Genomic DNA, 17794 nt, shown 5'->3' with positions numbered 1-17794 from the left:
AACAGAACAGAGTTTGGGTGTCCAGTCATCCTGGGCCCAGTAACGCCAAATGACAGATGCTCCTGGACAAGGAAGCAGAGGTCTGCTCCTAACAGCTTCTAATTTCTCTCTCTCTCTCTTTTTTTTTTTTTTGGACTTTTTGTCTCACCCCAGCTCCCCCATACTGAAATTTGCCCTTAATCTGCAACTCTTCAAAGTCCACGATTTGGGTTAAGAAAGTTCTGTGTAAATAGTTTTAATGGTAGTTTGTGATGATGCTTTGATGTTCTCATGAGGTACTACTTGCATTCTTTTAAATGTCTTTAAACATCCGGATTCACATTTACTTAGAAGAATCTCTATTAAGTAGTGAGAAATGTCAACAATGTGAGTTAAAAACAAGATACTCTTTTGTTGTCACAAGCCAAAAAATGTTTTTAAGAAACTTACTTTAAGGCCATATCATTACCTATGTGCTAGCTACCAGCTAAGTGGAAAGCGTTAAAACCATAGCTCAAGTCACAACTCATGTGTCATGCCTGATCTTAATTACATTACATTGGTCTAGGGGAAACGTGGTTTCAGGGTCTTTGCTGCATTACAGAATGCAGCCATAGAAAGTCAGAGTGAAGTGGTCACCAAGAGTTTTAGAGAAAGTTATGATTAGCTTCTGGCACAAAGACCAAGGTTTTTTCATCGTTCAAAGTGAATCTGATGGCTCATAGCAAACAAACCTGTTACAAAGTGTTTTCTATAAACCATGAATCATGTGTGGTGCAAGAGTGTGCTTCTCTGCTGTATCCTTCTATTAGTCATTTCTATCTTTATTGGAGGTTTAACCCTTAATGCTTCAGGGTTAATACCTTTTGAAAATAACTCAGACGAGAATGCTGAGGTCAATTTAACGTGACAATGCATGAGTTGCCACATATGGGTCTTTGCATGCTAAGATCTATTTCTTAGTACAAAACACACATGTTCCAAAGGTCATAGATACTCCCAAGGACTTGAAGCTAAAATGAAGGCAATTTGAAGATCAAATATCCAATAGCAGTCATTCATGCAATTCTCAGGACATGACTTTCCAGATACAACTTTGACACATGGGAGCAGTGCAATCACCATACTCACATGGCTGTGATCCTTTTCATTTTAGATGACACTTCTCTATATGTCATTTCATTGGATTTACAAAGTCACCTGCGAGGAGGATAGAACAATGTTACAATTGTCCCTAGATTTATATATCAAATAGAAAAACTGAAAAAGAGCCACATTCTCCTTTTTCAAGTTTTACATGGCTTCATTTGATCCTGAATACAATCTAATAGGAAAAACAGCATAACCATTAGATTCCTTCTCTGCCCAAGACTGTTGAAGTTGAAAGGAACATGAAATTGTGCAAACTTGGTCAATTAAAAAGAAAATTTACTGTAAGGATCACCTGTCCAACCTAGATGTACAAGTAACATCATCCTGCCAGACTTCATAGGAACTGAGATGGAAACTAAGGCTGTCTTCTCTCCCCACCAAGGTCACCTTGAATTTCTTATTTCTGCTTTTCTTCATCTCCTGTTTGGCTCAATTGATTTCCTCCAGGACCTGCCACTGCAGGCAGCCCCTAGTTTCCCAGACACAACTGCATAGCTACAGCTCCACCATCATTGGGTAAGTAGTTTCAGGGCCTCATAAAAACACAGAAAATCTGGATGACTCAACCCTTCCCATGAACTGGTTCCCTTGGGGTAGAGTGTTATCCTTCATCATCAGCTGTGGATAGAGGTACGGGAAGTTTTAGAACAATGCTGGGAAATTAAATATCTAATTAACCTCTGTTAATACTTTCTATGTGCCAGACACTGGGCTAAATATTTAATATGCATTTTCTTATTTTGTCTAGTTGACAAACCTAAGTATAGATAGTATTATTATTCTTATTTTACCAATGAAGAAACTGATTCACTGACTTGTCAAACACTGCAGGTTAGAAAGTTGTGAAGCCATTCTTTTTGTTCTGGGCAATTGATTCCAAAACTGTGCTTTTATTCACTCTGCCGTATTGCATATCATAGTCTCTAAATTTAATACTATCTCAACCTTAAGGAATCATTTTGAGATGTTTATGGAGCTTAACATTTGAAGCCAAAGTTTATCTGGATCCTTAAATATCTAAGAATTATTGAAGAACATTGGGAATAAAAGGAAGACAAAAGTGGGGCACTCACATCACACATTCACACACAGTGAATAAAACAGTGAGACACTGTTGTAAGGTGCAAGGTAATAAAATAAAGATTGAAGAAAACAACCTATTTTATCTATGAGTACTTAGCATATGATGAAGCTAATAATTCAAATCATCAGAGAAAGAATAAACTATGCCCAAAATGAGGCAGAGACATTAGCCATCAGGACAGTGTCATATTTCACAACATACAACATTTTAAATTTTAAATTCTGGACTCATTAAAGGTATATGTTATTTATTTAATACATATTTATGAAACATCACTATTACCTAATGCTACACAAGGCAGCATTGACTCATATCCAAAATGATTCTTTTGTCAGTTTTGTCATTTCAATAAAATTGATTCTCTTTGAGTCTAATTCTTTCACTCACCAAACATTTACTGAGCACATTCTCTGGGTCATGCACTAGGATTGCAGTCAATTAGCACAATCTCTGCCCTTAATTACCAAGTATGTTATGCTTCTGTATTTCCCAAGGTACCCAGTTTAATTCTTGTCTATAAAGAATTTTGAAATATTCATTGATGGCCAAGAACTTTACTATACCATACCTTGAGCATATAGAAGAGGAACAAAAGAGGAAAAAGGGAGAAAGAGGAGATGGAGGAGGAGGAGGAGGAGAAAAGGAAAAAAGAAAGAAAAACAAAAGAAGGAAGGAAGAAAGGGAGGGAGAGAAGGAGCAGGAGTAGAAAAGGAAGAAAGAAAAAAAGGAAGGAAAGAAGGAAGAGAGGGAGAGAGAGAGGAAGGAAGGAAAGATGGAAAGAAGGAAGGAAGGAAGACTATTGACTAGTCCCTGCATTTATTAGAAAACATATATTCTAGTTGGACAGATATACAAACAAATTATTTCAATATAATACGATAGATGCCAAAAAGGATATAATGACTGACTGCTAGAATGCACAGAGGAAGAGAATTTAGCTGAATGTAGGGATGTCAGGAAGATTTTCTCAAGGTCATGATGCTGGAACAAGGTTCTAAAGGCCAACAGAAGTCAACCACTGGAATAAAGAATAGGTACAGATTGAATAAGTACATACTGAATTGATTGAATAAATAATGAATGATTGATTGAATGGATCAATAAGTAAGAGGATGGAGGAATCAAGAATGTGTAACGTGATTCTGACCTCTAGGCTTTTAATTAGCCACTGGAGAAAAGAGATAGGAACACAGGGACTCGGTTATTCTCCCAGAACAAATCTAAAGAGAACTTCTCTGTTAGAATGCTTTTGCCTGCATGTAACAGAATACATGACAAAACAAGGCATGAACAGTGTTTTGTACAAGTGCTTGTAAATGAATCTCTAAGGATGCAAATGCTTAAGACAGGAATTTGGTTATTTCACAGCTCAATTTCACAGGCCTCTGGGCAATGTCTCTCCAGTTCTCTTGTATAAAAACAACATTCCAGGTGTATGTTTCCTTCACTCTCACACTACTCCACTCCAACACTACTCACTTCCAATGTGTGGTTTGGAAAACCCACACATCAAACAATTCTGTGACACCTGGATGTCATATTATTTAACTTAATTCTGACACTTTCTACCTGGAGATACTGGAGATAGTGTCAGACCCCACAGGTTAAGGGCTCCATCCCACAAGACTACACCCCCCCACACACACACTTCAGACGCCAATTGCAAGTCCAGGTTGTTACTTGTGCTTCTGACCAATAGTCTATAAACTGGAGGCTCCCACAACCCTCTCTTAGGGTTCGATTAACTTGTTAGTGACTCACAGAACTCAGGAAACCAGTCTACTTACTAGATTACCATTTTATTACAAATGATATTAAAGGATACTAATAAACAAATAAACAGCCAGGTGAAGAGATACGTAGGGTGGGGTCCAAAAGGGTCTTGAGCACAGGAGCTTCTGTCTTCATAAAGTTCAGGGTACTTCAATTTCCAGGTACATGGGTGCCTCCTGGTTCAACCTGGAAGCTCTCTGAAACCGTCCTTTTGGGTTCTTACGGTGGCTTCATTACATAGACATGACTGATGCAATCATTGGCCATTGGTGATTGAAATCAATCTCCAGGCACCCTCCCCTCCCTGGAGGTTAGAGGGTGGGGTTGGAATTTCCAATCCTCTAATCAAGGTTGGTTCCCCTGGCAACCAGCCCCCATCCTTAGGGACTTTCCAAAAGTCACCTCATTATCATAAACTCAGGTGTAATTGAAAGAGGCTGGTTACACATGACAAAAGACATCCATTTCACATTTATTACTCAGTTTCAGGAACTGAGGACCAAAAGAAATATTCTAACAAAAAATGCCCTTCGTTCCATTAGTCATGATTTTATCTCATGACCCTGCTTAGATACAAAGAAGGCTTAAGAAAAAAAGCATCTGTTATTTCAGCCTCTTTAGAAGGAACTGGATTTGACCATCACAGAAGTGTGGGAGAGCAGGATCAGCACATGAGCTAGGTGAACACTAAAGAGAAGAATTGCCAACACGTACCTGTGATGACCCTCTATATCCTAAGATGACACATGTGAACATCACTTCCTAAATATGAACAGTAAGGGATAGTCATTTAGATGTGTTCTGTAACTTGTAATATGTCTTACGCTTCTCTTATGCATAGGATTGTCCCCATAATGAAAGAAGTGACTCTCTGTTAAAGATGATTTAGATAGCAATGCAGAAAACATCTTTTCTCATTGCTGGGCTTACACCTTATGTCAACTCTAAGGAAATCAATGCCTTCACTACAAAGATGGAGCTGAGAGCAAGGGAACATCGATTCCATGCCGGGCTTTCTACCAGGAACTTGACACCCATCCTCTCATTCAGTTCTTACACTGATCCTGGGAGGCAGCATTAAACCGGAACTGAGGTTCACTGGGTCAAGTTTTTGTCTCAAGTCAGAGAGCTGAGTAATGGTACAGCTGGATGTCCATCCATGGCCTGTTAAAGAGCATCCCTCTGTTAGAACAGGTACATGTCAGGAGGTGATGCCACGTGTATTGAAATATGCTAAACATTCTACTTTTGTAAGCACTCCTGCTGGGAATCTCAGCACTGAGGAAAGCAGGAGATGTCTCTTTTAAGCCCCTCTTGCTTATGCATTTAATATATCATTGGGTCTCACAATGTAGGGACCATTTTCCTAGTCCAGGACATTTATACAGCTTGTGCAATGATAACCATCAATCACATTAGAAACAACTACGGGAATGCCAGTGGTTAGGACACTTTGCTTTCACTGCTGAGGGCCAGAGTTCAATCTCTGCTCGGGGAACTAAGATCACACAAGCCACACGGCGTGGGCGGAAAAAAAAAAAAAAAAGAAAGAAACAACTACGAGAACAAAAATACCAAGGGTTTGCCTGAGCTTTGCAGAACCTATTATCCGAAAGATTATGTAATTTGTTTTGAACCTACACATTCATTATTCATTCAACAGATATTAACAGAGCATCATGCCTTGGACACCTGTAGATGTTTATAAATGTGGATTTGTGATCAGCCTTTAATCCACCAACTATTTGCTGATTATATCCTAGGTGCCAGGCATTGTGATAGATTCTGATGGGTTAAAGAAATCAGCAAAACCTGGTCCCTGCCCTCAGGAACTCTGTTACTTGAGAATTATTCTTCAATCTCTCCAGAAAAAAAAAAAAAAAAAGATGTGTTCTGCCCTTTTCCCTAATGTAGGAGCATAGTCACATGTATAAAGTCATAGATTATGTGCTGGCTTTTGTGTTTTCGCCCACTCTAGATGCATTCTCTAGCCTTCTCCACACTGTTCCAGGCCCTGTGGCCTGCTTGATCTGGCTTCCCTTGCCTGATGGCATCCAGTTGGGTTTGCCAACGAGAGGCACCAGTGGGAAACTGGAGGGGGGAGGGGATAAGATGCAGTTTAAGTTATTTCTTTTCTGCTCCCTCTTTGTGTCATCATGGTGTGTGTGGGAGGGACTATGGTTCCCACTGGGTGCCCTCCTCCAGAGTCCTGGGTGGGTTTCTCCAGAGTTCCAACTCTCACTGGGCTCCAGTAACACTGTTTTCCTTTCATTCTTTTGGCCGTGGGAGTGACAATGGCTTCCTGCCTTTACTGGTCTCTGGGTGCCTTACTCTTTCTTATTTGTTCTCTTAACCTGGCACAGACATCTATAAATAGTCCCTGTGTTAAAATCTCCTCATTTGAACCATCTGGGGCAAATGCTGTTTCTTACTGGGACCCTAGTTAATCAGAATACCGAAGTTGACAACATTGGAAAAAATCATCAGATCTCTCCTTTTCGTTTTACAGGGACAGAAATCAGGTCCAGAGAGCATGGCACTTGAATGAGGTTGCTTCGTCTCCACGGGAAGAAGAAATACCAGCTCACCTGCCTCTCCAGCCCCTGCTCCTGTGACATGCACCCCAGACCACCTCCCAGCCTGAGACGTGTTTCCTTTGTGGGGTCTGATCTTCCAGGCTTTGGACACTGTCCGCTTCTGCCAGCGTTTAAGCCTGCAAGCTAAGGACATGAATGAACTGAGTCATCCCCACAGAGCTTCATTAATTTCAAGGCAATTTAAGATTTCTGAGTCATAGGTTTCAGCCACTTAGACTTTCCCAGCTGGTACTGCACTTGCCCACACACATTTTTCTTTCAAGATTGCATCTGGGTCTAGCTGTGTGGCTTGCCCACTCTTCATCAGTTTGGGAAGAGAAATCGACCTCCTAGAGTGATCCGTGCCGGGCTATGCCTTTTCCATGTGCCGTGTGCATTGGAGTCTTTGCATGAGGACTTAATGGAATTAGCTGTCTGCAGCTCGATTCAGACTCAAACCACCGGAGACACGCACATTTCCACATTCTATATCCAACACGATATTTCACCCAGCCTCCCAAGGAAACTCAGTTATACCATATGGTGACTCCATTCTCTGAATAATATTTAGCAACTTGATGAACAAAGACTGAATCATATCTTAACTCTCTTGGCCAAGTATTGTTTTATATAGCCACCGTATTAGTAATATATATGTTTTATTTTTTACACTAGTACTTCCTGCGACGCCCACTGGAAATGAAGAGCTAGACCTCACTGGAAGAAGCCTGCACAGTCAAGGCATTCTGGCTTCTTAGCCATCTTCTATTCAATATTGCATTGTGTATATGATACATTCAGAACCTCTGCTTTTTCTTTTCCTCCAGAACAGCTGCTGGATTGAGCAACAGTCTCCCGGGGTAACACAGCAGGGACTCCTGGGGCATTTCCCAGACGCAGAAAACAAAAGATGTGTATCCATGGGGAGGATAAGGCTGGAGCTCTCTCCCTCCCACCAGGGAGAAGTCCTACAGTCTCAGGATATGGGGAGGAATCTTAGCAAGCCTCTGTGGGGGGCCCCTGTGGTTAGGTGATCTTCAGAAAGTCACTTTCCTTTCTGAGCCACAATTATACAAGGATAATAATGAACACCTTTGATAAACTGGAAGACAGTAGGCAAGGCCTACGTCAGTCATTTATAATGTGCAGGCACTGTTGAAGCCCTCTATGTGCTAAAATAGATAACCAACAGGGACCTACTGTATAGCACAGAGAACTATATTCAATATTTTGTAATAACCTATAAGGGAAAAGAATAAGAATATATATATATGTGTGTGTGTGTATATATGTATATATATAAAAGTGAATCACTTTGCTGTACACCTGAAACTAACACAACATTGTAAATCAACTCTACTCCAATAAAAATAAACGTAATCAGAAAGAGCAGCAAAAAAAAAAAAAAAAAAAAAAGTCTTCTATATACAACCACAGGTAAGATGTAATCTATACTTTCAATGAACTAACCAGCTGAAAATAGGAATATGCAGGGATCATTTCAATGAAATATGGCTTGGCTAAGATAGAGCTTCGCACAGTGGAGACTCTTAGCTCAACCTGAGAATTCCTGAAAAAGCTGTTGCTCAACGTGAATCTTGCCAAAATTTATGGAAATGAGAAAGGTATTCCAGACAGTCGAGAGCCTGAGTCTCAATTACTGGAGAATATAATGCGTTGCACAGAGTGCTGGGAATAAGGCCACATTTATAGTTATTAAGAAATATTTTTTATAATTATTAGAGCGTTGGTGGTTTTTGAAAATCAAGAAAGGGATTTCTGGGTGAGTCCTCAAGGTATGATAATACTCTTCCCATATCCATGGCAACTCTTGGGCCCATCTTCATGGGAAATTGCTGTAAAGTGCTGACCTTCTGAGAATTAGGAGACAGGAACCAGCCTAATCCATTGTTTTCTGAATGGAATTGCATTTTCTCAGCATGCATGTGTACCCAGCAGTGTGACAAGTACAGAACAGAGGAGAAGGGAGAAGATGTGGCCCTTTCCCTCAGGGAGCTCCTGATCTATTGAGACAGTCATGTTCACCTCATATAATTACAGTAGATTAATCAGAATTCAGTATATAGTCATGGTCCAATGATGCCATGCCCGTCAGGAAAGAGGATATTCTCTAAGCCAGACGCATCAGAAAAAGGAGGGCTTGGGAGTCATTCAACCTGTGTTTATTAAGTATCATCTTACGATAGGAATTCTTTTTATTCCTCTGGGTAAGACTTCCTAGAGGAACTGCCTAGCAGACCCAGAAAGGTGACTATACTACCTTGCTCCAGTTTTCTATTACTGAGTGAAAAACTGACCTGATACTTAATGGTGGAAAACAACCACCATGGTATTATACGGTGATTTTGTGCAGCAGGTATTTGGGCAGCTGGCAACTCGGTGGTATTCTGTTGGGGGCTGGTCTGGTCTGGGAGGATCAAGATGGCTTTCATTCTCCTGCCTGGAGCTTTGTCAAGGTTTGGCCAGAAGGCTTGGCTCCAATGGTCCCCTCTCCCTCTCCATGTCATCTTTTGGGCCTTTCTGTGAGGTTTCTCCAGGAGGGTAGTTGATTGGATTTATTTGGAGGCTCAGGCCTCCAAGAGACTAAGGAAGAAGCTTCCAGTCTTCCCGAAGGCAAGACCTAGAACTGGCCATGCATCATATCCACCATTTTTTATTGGTCCAAACAATCTCACACGAGCTTATATTCAAGGTCAGGGCACGGGACCCCGCCTCTTAATGGGAGGAGTGTCAAAACTCTGTGGCCATCTTTAACCTGGCACATTTATCCCTCGACTCTGGTCACTTCATGTGTGTAAGACAATCTTGGTGATTTATGGCTCAAGCAAAAATGTGATAGGAAAAGGAAAAAAAAAAGAAAAAAATCTCAGATGAGGAAATAGGGTAGGGCACGAGAGGCGTCTTTCATTATACTGTGAGTTCCTATACGGTCCACTGTGCTCTGCCCAGAACCTAGTATGGTGCTTGACACACAGAAAGGGATCCATCAACAGAACTGAGCTAACTGACAGGCATTTATTACTATATTTCTAGTTGTGTGAGTGAATTTCTCACACTAAATCTCCCAGGAAATGTGCCAGGGGAATCTTATTGCAAAACTAGCAGTTTATTGGGTTGACAAAGAGAACATTCAATTAAGGAGATTTTCAGAACACAATGGAATCATTTTAGTTGTGAAATGTGGACTTAAAAAGTAATCATTTAGAAACATCCAAGAAGCATTTGAAGACTGGATGACAGGACGCAGCCCCTTTTCATTCAAGCACAGACTGAGGGTCCTGCGTGGGCACGGAAGTGCAGAGGCCCAGGCAGATGTGGGTCAGTCCCAGGTCTCTCTGCTGCACTCCCGCATCCAGGCTCATTCTACAACACCAGGCTTCTAAGAAGTTGATTTACCCAGAAAACCGTGAGAGCAACCACCACGCATCCATCACTGTCCTAGCACTGAGGGTACAGAGGGAAATTAAAACATGGCGCTAGGTCTCCAGGGCCTCCAAGTCTCTAGATTGGGGCATTCTCTGCCCATTCCTAGATTCCAGGGAAATGCTTGGGCATCTCAAGGTAGATCAAGATGGCAGGGGGTAGAGAGGCTGAGATAGCCCATTGCCCAGCCATGGAGCCACCATGCCAGAGGGAAGAATTCTTGAAGAATATCAGAAGTGTACAAATTCCCTCAGTGTAGGTCAGCAGCTGTTAGCTTCCACCCCTTCCTGTTAAACATAATCATCTTCACCCCAAGATTCTGATGTATCACCCTAGAGAATGCCAAGGCAGGCAACTTCTGAAAAGGCTCCCCACGGTCCCTGGTATTCACACCTTGTGTAATCCTCTCCTGTTGCGTTTGCGATGGCCTTGGTGGCTTGCTTCTGACAAGCAGACTATGGCAAAATGATGTGGGATGTCACTTTTGGGATTAGGCTATAAAAGACTTTGACTTCTCTCTGGCTCTTCTGGGGTATTTGCTCTAATCAAGCAAGATGCCATGCTGTCAGCTGCCATTTGGAGAGGCTCATGTGACTCAGAACTGAGGGTGGTTTCCAGTCAACAGCCAGGGAGGAAATGAGATCCTCAGTCCAACAACGTTCAAGGACTTGAAACCTGCCAATACCTAAATGAGTGACCTTGGAAGCTGAAGCTTTGGGGGGCAATTTGTTATGCAGCAACAGATAACTAATACAAGCATATAAAAGAAGAAGAAAATTTAACTAACTCAGCTCTTGGTCTAGTGCCTCTTTCTACTACACCATGTGATTTCTGGCTAATAAGGATCTTTCATCCGGAGGACAGGGGAACATCTGGTCAGTGGCATGAAGTCCTAGTATTTTAACTCAGCAGTCATATTCCCCCATGGTCTGACAGTGACCTTGTCTCCCAGTTGTCCTCAGTATCCGTAGGGGATTGGCTCCAGGACCCCTCCCCCACTCCCCCTCAGAAGCCAAAATCCACAGATGCTCATGTCCCTTATATAAATTTTTAAAATTTGCATATAACCTATGCACATCTTCCCGTATACTTTAAATCATCTCTCGATTACTTATAATACCTAACACAACGTAAATGCTGTGGAAATAGTTGCTGATGCAGGCAAATTCATGTTTTGCTTATTGGAACTTTCTGGAATTATTTTTCTCAAATATTTTTGATCCGCAGTTGACTGAATCCATGGATGTGGAACCCGCAGTTAAGGAGGGCTGACTGTACTTTGTACAGGAGCCCTGTAGTCAGGGCCAACCCACACTACTTCCAGGCCCTCAAAAGAGCTTCACCCACCTGCCCACAGTCCTCATGGCGCCCTGCAAGGTCCGTGTTATGATGGTGCCATTTTCAAGAAGCAGAAGCTAAGGTTTAGGGATATTCTGTAATTGCCATAAGGTCAGAGAGCTACTGAACTTCAGAATAAGGGCTCAGTAACAGCTTCCTGATCTCTTGAATGACGACTGGTTGACTTTTGTACCTAACTCTTTTCTAGATGCGTTGCAGAGTCTGTCAGGGGTCAAGCGCTGTGGTCACTGAGCAACTGTGTGATTTAGAAAGAGGATTACTTCCCTGTAGCAAAATACCCTAAAAGTCATAGTTGTTAGCAAGCTCTCTTATTATGCAAATGAAGACAATGAAACCTGAGGCTTGATGCACACCCCATATTTAGAACAGAGGACATTATTTCTTCAACCTTCCTCCAGTTTACACCCCCAGGATCATACACCATCCCCCAGGTCCACACATACAGAAGGACCCATTTTCTAAAGTGTTGGCTTCATTGCTAGGAGCTATCCATCCAGTGAAGAACAAGCCTCAACCTTTCTGAGTTCTGGGACACAATTTGAATAATATAAAATTTCATGTGGTCCCAAGGGATAGCAATTATACCTAGATATATTTTTTAATTGCCTAAATGGGGAGCAATACTATGAAATTAGTTGTTTGCTTACAGTTTTATATTTTATTAACCCCCAAAGCACTCATGCATATTTGGATGTGAATTGCACAGATATGGGTGAGACATACCATTCATTCCATCTGTGGTCTACTGAGTAGATTGCCCTGTATAGCGCTGAGTCTCCATGCTGCACACGCTCTACTCTAAGCCCACCTGGGGATCCAGGGCTCACAAGGTGGAAACCACTATTCTATAGATAATGCCTTTTTGTTTAGATACGCTTTCCTGGTTTGCAATTATCCAATGAAACCATCAAATGAAATTCTATGCAAGGAGCCCCAATGTAGGACCTCAAAATTTTGTTTTAAATTTAAAACAATTTTGACACAGAAGGAAAGAGAAGAGAGAGAGGAGAAAGAGGGATGCAAGGACAAGGCAGAGGGGGAAGGCAGTGGCAGGAAGGAGAGCTGTGTCGTAAAATGAACGCAGGATTTGCTATCAGAAGTACTGGGTTCGTGCTCACAAGCTAGTGACTTAAATTCCTTGAGACACAGTTTCTTCTACCGAGGCCAGTAATGAACCTCCTTTATGGAGCTATCGTGAAGATTAAATGGCACAAAATTCATAGGAGTGCTTTGTAAACTGTCAAGGCTGTGGCACATATTAATTCTTAATAGACCTTAATCTGAGCAATCAGGGCCGTCCAAGGCCATGTTGCTAATTGGCCAAGTTGGGGCCCAGATCAACTCAATGTGTCCTTGTTCAGACACTGGTCTACTGGTGACCAGCTTGATTTTCCCAAACTGAAGGTTGGCTTTTAAAAGCTGAAGAGGGACGTAAATGATCATTTGATTCAGCCTATTCCCTTGGTAAGGAAAGTATCGTTACCGCCACTCCACGATGGGCAGGGGATTGAAGTGCCACTCAGAGCCCTAAAGCTCATGAAACAGAGGTGGGCGCTCAGCTCCCTCGAGGTCTGTCTGTGTGCAAGGTATGGAAACACACACTAGATTTTCCAGAACACCCTTCTGACTGAATCTGTTTTTACAGTAACCTAACACTCTAGATAAATGTAAATTTGCAGCACTTCCTGGACCAGCTGGATCGTTTTACCTGTTTTCACTTTTGTTTATTAGCTGCTCAGCAATACATAACAGGACGGTAGACAATTTGCGATACCCAGAAAATTCCCATATGCTGGGTTTCCCAGCATCCTCTAATTTAAAAGCAACAACAACAACAAAAAATTCTCCTAGGGCCTGAGGAAAAAAAGGGTTCCAAAATGGCAATTTCTTCTGTATTTATACACTGGACTTTTCCTAGTGGACCATCTATCCAAAGAGAAAAACAGACCCCTTACCTAGCCATGGTAAAACAAACCATCACAAAGTCACCTTTTAATAGGTACTGCTAGGATTCACCTTGGACATAAGCAGCTATTTTTCAAACACAAGCTGTTTGGAAAAAATTGAGAAAAGAAATCACTATTATGGAAGGATTATAAGTGGGCCATTTAAGCCAAAGGTTTAGACATCTAAAAAAGCATGATGACAGGCAATGTGATGTAGTAAACCTTATTCATTCCCCTGCCCCCTTCTTCCCCAGCACACACACACACACACACACACACACACACGTGACCAGCATAGCCACTGAGTAATGGGCAACCATGGAAAAAGTTAAAGAGTTTCTCTGGGTCCTGGTTTCTTCATCTGTAAAGTGGGGGTACTAATATCTATGTTGATGGGTTGTATAAGAACCAGAGAGAAAGTGGCTAGTCTAGCACTCAAAAGGCATAATTAAAGTATAATTATTATTAAAGTTAGGAATAGAGAAGACTCTCACAGTAATGGAGCAATTTATGTCATGAAGCTCGGAAGTAAGCCACAGGCCTCATCACCACTGGAAAGGTACCTCTCCATCATGACTGTCTCCAAACCCCAGTGTCATAGTGAACTTGGCCAAATGCATCTCTGACAGCTGTAGCAGGGAAGCTGTGTACCCTCTTCCCTGGATCTCTCCCTTCCTCCTTACACAAAGGAATGACAGAAACTCTTCCTAGAGTTAACATGGAGGAATAATTAGGGGCACTTATCTTCGTGGCGACTTTTACTGATTCTGATACTAAGAGATCTGTAGAGTCTATCATCAGGAATATCTAGATTGCAACTCATGCATTAACACCACCAACCTCCTTGTTATTGACCAAGCACACCCATGCCTCCCTGATCTTGAACATACCATTTAAAACCTCAGGCAGCCATAAAGCCAAATAAGAGAACTAGGGAACATGATTAGAGCAACATAGAGGGAACTCCTTGGAAAGGAGTAATTCCAGGGAAACACAGAGGCACCAACCATCAAGTAGGGTATGACTCAAGTCATAGGCATAGAGGTGGGAAACTGGAGTCCACAAAATGGTGTGAGTGGCTGGTGGGCATGTAACCAAGAGAAGTGGGAGATGAAGTTGTTGGGAAGTTCTTGAGTTCCAGCCCCGTGTCTATACCCAAGTTTCCAGGTATGGTCAAGAAGATTGTGTTTTGCACAACCCCAGGGGTGCCATTCACAAAGACTTCAATGGGGAATGGAATGTTCTGCACTTGTGCAGTCCACAGCCTGCACATCAGCACATGGCAGCATTCTCTACAGTTCGTCGTGGAAGTTTGTCACAGATTTTTGAGCCTAGGTATGGCTTGCTGTGAGAGTTGTTTAAGAAACATGAATGTCATCACCCGTGGTATATGTCAGCCTTCAAGTGACACGGTAGTCTTAGGAGTTGTTCTCAGAAACCACTTATTTGATCAAGGAACACAGTACTTAGCTTAGGGCTTCATACTTAGCAGGAAACTACCGTACGTTTGCTAAATAAATGAACTAATGAGTGATGACGTGAATTAAGGAGCAGTTAAGTACATTTCAAGACAGAGAATGTTCTGGAAAGCATGCAGAACAGATTAGTGACCTATGGCAACTGGATCTGACTATTCTACAGAGTGGACTGGTGAATATTTCCCTGTAATTATATAATCCTTATTTTAATTGGCACATCACCTTTTATCATAGCTACATAATTGTATTTAACCATACCTACGACTGTATATTTAACAACTCCTTTACATTTTATTGATACTTTAAGCATTTTGTCTATTATTATTATTATTAAAAGTTGGATTGCTTTCTGTGGACATATTTCCATAATAATAATAATATTTATTTATGTTACATGCAAGACCTTGTGCTAGTTGCCTTATATACATCTTCCATAATTTTCACATTAGGTAAATTTCAGATTACCATTCTATTTTATAATTAAGGTATTCTAAATTCATCTAAGGTCATATAGCTAAAAAGTGAATGAATGAAGAGTCCCACACGGATCTTCCTACTACATGTTTTTTTTTTTTCAATCTGACAAGAATTACTATCAATCTAGGTAAAAAGGTTTAAGGCACTTGGTATAAATTACGTAATTTATCCTGCACTACAGTCATTTCCAAAGGTCATGAATTTGGCCTTCAAGAATGGGCAGGACTGTGGCCACTGTATAATTTCATCAGAAGTAATGAATGTATCAATACTATCAATCGTTTACAGCATCGTTTACCCATCACTATCAGTTATTTCCTCAGTCTCTCCAGGTGACAGTGCTTTCTCTTTCCTTGGAAGCGCACTGATATTTACTCCATGTGACCTCCAGCGTGATCGTTCTAGAACCCCAACCAACCATGCTACTTGCCCCGTTTAATGGTAGCCTAGACTCTACATCTCTTCTATCCTGGCTGGTCTATCAGCCCCTCCCCATTCTAATCCCAACTCACTTTGCCTGCCACGTGCCTGGCCACTGCCACCAAGCTGCCAATACCAGAGCCATGGGGAGTTACTAGAAATTTCAGAACATCCCACTCCTTTGCTTCTGCACATTCTTTCTCTCTGCCTGAAATGCCAATGACAATCTCTTATTTATGTTATTTATGTACAGGAAGTACATTTTTTAAATCATTGTATCTCTTTTCTCAGTGTCTGGTACACAGTAGGTTTCAATAAATACTTGAAAAAAATGTGAAAAAAATCACATTTTCTGGAAAATTCCCTGAAGCCCGGGAAAAGTGGTTCCTTCCTCTACACTTCCTGGATGCTTTGATATCTAATTGCCACATTGTTACACAATGAAATGATGTATTTCCATATGTCTGTCTGAAGCCGGACTAGGAGCTCCTGGGTGTCAGAGACCAAAGCTTACTCATACTTGGATCCTTAACACCCAGCGCAGGCCCAGCTTATGGTAAACCTTCATAGATTTCCTGGAATTGAAAAATATAATTCTAAAGCAATCACATGAGCTGAGCAGGGCGGGTGTTAGGCTTCTCATTTTACAGTTTAAAAAAGAGGACCCAGGGAGGAAAAAAAAAAATGTCTTGACTCAATTTTCATTCAAAAATCAGAGGCCCAGACAGGGCTGGAACAGGGTCTCCTAAACCCCTAGTTATAAAGCGCTGTTGGTGGCCACTGAACAGAGGAGGCTGGTGCCTTTCTTTCTGACCCCTCGGCAGAGAAACAGAGGTCTGTTCCTGAGACAGGGACCAGCACAGGTGTCTTCATGGGACCAGACTGGGTGAAAGGATACTGTTCACCACTCATGGTGATGGCCTGGGGGAACAGATGAGTCCCCCTAGGGTCAGGGACTGGGTCCTGGTTCGTGAGGAGTAGCTTGGTGACACCTGCCAGGAGGCATGGGACCACTCCTTGACCTTTTCAAACCCTGCGGCCCTGTGGTGGCCTGTCGTACAGTCTGTGTCCTCTCTGGCCAACCTCCCAGGAACTGCTTATCACCAGAGTAACTTGTTTGTGCATAATTATAAATTATAAATATGCTCCAGGGGGCATAATTATACAGAGCTCTCTTTTTTGCTCAAAAGTGTCCTACTGTGGGCAATACATGATATAGTCCCCTTTTCCTCCCCCACTAGAAAATATGCATACATGTATGTAAAAGCTCAGAGGGCTCCAAGAGTCTTGTAAACGCCCCTTTCCCAGCCCCTTGGCTTTTATTTATTTATTTATTTTTTAAGTTTGTCCCCCCCCCCTCCCCACCCCGACCAGATTGCTTGATTTACCAGGATACATTAGGTTAAGGCCTGGAGGTCCCAGCCTCTGCCTGAGTTCAAGCCCCTTTCCTGACGTGTGTCTGCCTAAGCCAGAGGGCTGGCACCTCCTGCAGAAGTTGAGAATAGCTGGAGTGAAAAGGCAGCCCTCACCTGATTCTCAGTGTTGAATGCCTTTTTGGTCCACGTGTGCGTCGGGGCAGGGGGCGCCACTCTGGCTAGCGGCCTGGAGCCTCGCAGGAGGTGTGCGTAGGGCATTGAGGGCATTGCTTCACTGGGCCAAGGCCCTCTGGGCACTGTCTTGGGAGAGGAAGAATTAGTGATTACCTTTGGTCTGAGTTAAAAGGTGCCTTCAAGCTGGTCTTCTGCAGAAAATACTCAAAGCCTTGGTGGGGGGGTGGGCGGGGTTTGGAGGGTGACACCAACGAAAAGTAAGCAATCGATTTCTTTTTAAATGGGGAGAAGAGTGTTGGAAAAAGATAACGAAACTAATTTTTGAAACTCCGTGCGGCACCACTGATGCAAGCATATTCTCCACGGAGAAAAGCTACATCTGAGCAGCGGTGTCCGGATGCTCAGAGGATGCCCTGCTTTCTGGGGAGAAGCGCCAGGAAGATGAACGGGTTAGAAAGTCCACTAGCCACTGCTGGAGCTGCTTGGGTACTTGTGACCGGGCGACTCCTGCCCAGCCGCGCGCGTAGTCAGCCTGTGGAGGCGCCGGGACCCTCCC

General features: G+C 42.3%; 1 long non-coding RNA gene across 2 annotated transcripts in view; it reads right to left on the bottom strand.

Annotated features, from left to right (window-relative positions):
- The window catches only part of LOC118905633, a 30399-nt gene extending 13039 nt beyond the window's left edge, over positions 1-17360 (bottom strand). For both annotated transcript variants that reach the window (XR_005022297.1, XR_005022296.1), the window contains exon 1: positions 17218-17360. This is a non-coding gene — a long non-coding RNA (uncharacterized LOC118905633). The remainder of the gene's footprint in view (positions 1-17217) is intronic.
- Between the last annotated feature and the right edge of the window lie 434 nt (positions 17361-17794).

Source organism: Balaenoptera musculus, chromosome 13 (assembly GCF_009873245.2).
Source record: "Balaenoptera musculus isolate JJ_BM4_2016_0621 chromosome 13, mBalMus1.pri.v3, whole genome shotgun sequence".
Lineage (NCBI taxonomy): Eukaryota > Metazoa > Chordata > Mammalia > Artiodactyla > Balaenopteridae > Balaenoptera > Balaenoptera musculus.
Note: the sequence above shows the minus strand (reverse complement) of the source record. Positions and strands in the feature narration are given on the sequence as shown.